The sequence below is a fragment of the Dermacentor variabilis genome, chromosome 2, assembly GCF_050947875.1.
Source record: "Dermacentor variabilis isolate Ectoservices chromosome 2, ASM5094787v1, whole genome shotgun sequence".
NCBI classification, from domain to species: Eukaryota; Metazoa; Arthropoda; class Arachnida; order Ixodida; family Ixodidae; genus Dermacentor; species Dermacentor variabilis.
The window spans coordinates 245567395-245570654 of NC_134569.1; positions in this window are offsets into that span (position 1 = coordinate 245567395).

The following is a 3260-nucleotide window of genomic DNA, read 5'->3' on the forward strand; positions in this document are numbered from 1 at the left end:
TGGTGACAAGCTCGATGTACCGACCACTCCGGAGTTCCGTGGCGAGGACGGCGATCGCTCACCTCCACCAGAATATTACGTGTAGAAAGATGCAGACGGAAGAGGCTCTTTACAAGCTATTTACACTGGACTGCAGCCAGAGCTGTTGTTGTTGTTGTTGTGGCCTGTGATGCGTGTGGCTCCTACCCACGATGGGGGATTGGCCAAGAGATGGGTGGATTATTCGAAATTATTATGGAGCATAAGTTTCCTAATAGTTATTGAAATAGCATTGAATAGCGCAGAATTGCCTGTTAAATAACATCAGGAAGGTAATATTGAATTGGTAATAATTAACTTAAAAGTAAAAACAAAAATAAAGGAATTTAGCAGGGCATTCGTTTAGATTCCATAAGGAATGTTCGGACAGCGAAGCATGCATCCGTGTGGCTGAATCCCAAAGTGGACGCTCCGAACGAAAGAATTGCAGGTTCTGTCAAGTCCAGGCCAATTCTTCGAAAAGGTATTTCCAACCATCTTTTTCTAAGCGCAGTAAAGCGGCGACAAGATAGAAGAAAGTGGTGTATCGTCTCTTCCTCATTACAAAAAGAACAGAGGGGGGAGGGAACCAAACCCGACCTGTGTAAGTAGAAATTCAGCGAGGGTATGCGGCAGCGTAATTTGGTGAGGCAGACCTCCAGCATCTTTGTGTCACAGGATTCGCTATGCCAGGGAAATGCCAGGTGCTTATACTCTGGAGAAGCAGTCAAATGTGGGTTTGATAAGGCTAATCTTATTGATCGCATCCGAAATCTTGTCGCCGTGATCTGTGCTGTCACTGGTAGAATAGGAAGAACAGGGCCGGATAGTGATGCATTTGCCAGTGAATCAGCAGTTTCATTAAAAAACAAACCTTTATGCCCTGGCACCCAAATCAAATGAACACATCGCACATGGGCAGGAACTAGTAAGCGGAATAGTTTTAGCATGGGTGACTCATTAGTAGCGGTAAGGCAAGAACATACTGAAAGGGAGTCAGTCAGAATGGCAGCTGTTGTAATAATTGGGTCTAATTTACGTAAAGCTAGGATTACTGCTAACAACTCGGCCAGAAAAATAGGCACAAAATCAGGCAACCTTAAAGAAAAAGACCAGTCGAGCGCAGGACAAAATATTCCAATGCCAGCTTTTTCCTCGCACTGTGAGGCATCTGTTGCAATGATAACGTTTGTTTCTAGGCTGCTCAGGTGGTCTTGCAACATGGCGTTTAAAATGCCGTAAGGGAGGAGTTTAGCGTGGTTTGGGAAAATGTCATCAAACCTGATCTCTGGGTAATTTGAATGCGTATTATCATGAAGCACCTCGCGAATCTGCACATTTAGTGGTTCAAGTAATGTTTGCACAAATATAATCTGCGGTCTATGAAACCTGGGCCAATGAATAGGAAAAAATAATTCTGGATTAGAGAGGAAAATAATTTGTAGGCGGTTTAATGGGGATTCATATAGCCTTAGGAAAATCTGAACTGTCAGAAGGCGAAATCGGCATATTATGGGTGGGATTCTTGCCTCCAGGTATAATACGGCATTCGAAACGAATTTTGGGAGGCCTAAGCACAGACGTAGCGCCTCTCGTTCCAACAAAACTAGCGGCCGAAGCTTGTATGCTGGAACACCTGAGAATAAAACGCATCCAAATTCTAACACCGGACGAACATACATCTTATACACCATCAAGAGGGATTTTCTTCGCATACCTGTTCTTCGGTTGCTCAACTTGCGCAAAATGCCCATTGAACGAGCTCCTTTTGTCGCAATATATTCAATATGCGGCCGCCAGTTAAGATTTCCGTTGTAAATCACTCCAAGGTATTTTAGTGATTCTACTTGTGGGATATCTTCGAGATGATAGTTAAGCGATATGTATACTGGGTCTTTAACGGGAAAAACAAGGATAGCACACTTATTAGCATTCAGGTTTAAGTGTAAGCTATCCAGCCAGCCTTCCAGTTCCCTTAGATACGACTGCAGTATTTCGTAAAGAGAGTATATGTCGCTAGCCATACCAAAAAAGGCAATGTCATCAGCATAAACGTATGTACTGACAGCTGGGTGAACGGGGATTCTGCTCAGTAAAATATTAAATAATACTGGTGAAAGTACCGATCCCTGAGGCACACCTCTTGTTTGCTTATATTTACTGGAAGAATAGCCGCTTCGAAAACAATAGAACTCCCGGTCTTTTAAAAATTCATGCACCCATGCTACTATATAGCCTGGAAAGCAATGGCTCTGTAACCGATTCGTTAAAATTGTATGTTCAATGCTGTCATAGGCTTTGCATATATCTAAGGTAACTAGAGCCGCGTATTGTTTTTCCTGTCTGGCGATGTTAATGCGACTTTCAAGGTCTACATGTGCGTGCCATATTGAATAGCCAGATCGAAATCCAATTTGACACGAACTCAACAATCGATTGTCGTCAATAAACTCTAAAATATGTCCGAGAAGCACTCTTTCAATAAGTTTCACTATGTTTGATGTCAACGCAATTGGTCTGATGTTGTCGATAGTATACCCTGCCCCTGGTTTTTTAATTAACGGAATAATTTTGGCGATCTTCCATTCTTGTGGAATCCATGCGTTACTAACAGAGTAGTTTAGCAACTTCAGAAGCTCACGTGGAGCTTCTTGAAAGAAAATCTTTAACATTGCATTTGTTATGCCGTCCGGGCCAGGCGCTGTAGTTGGCAACTGTAACATAACCTTTGCTACTTCCGAATAGGATATCTCCTTGTAGCCTGAGAATGCAGGAGAAAAAGCAGAAGTTTGAAGACGCGTTGCGAATCGACTCTCCAGTCCTTTAGCTAGTAGTTCTAAGGACTCCTGCATTTCCTGTGAGGTATATACGACTGAGTCTACATTAATGCTCATTGGGAGTTTGTTTCTAAAACGAAGGTAATTAAATAAAGCACGTTTGTTCTTGGAATTAGATAGATAATTAAAATGGTTTTTATCGTACTCATCTTTTGCATGTTTAATCGTACGTTTGAAGGTTGCCGAAATAAATTGATAATCTTTCCAATTTTGTGGGCTCTGATTATGTAGAAGTTTTTTCCAAGCAGCTTTCCTTCTTCTATAAACTCGTGTGCATTCGCTATTCCACCAGGGACTAGATGAGGAACGCTTAGCTGTCTGAATTACAAATTCGGACTTTTGTCGGGACGTCTGTAATGCTGAGCAAACATTCAAGCCAATTTCTTCGTCATTATTATTATTTAG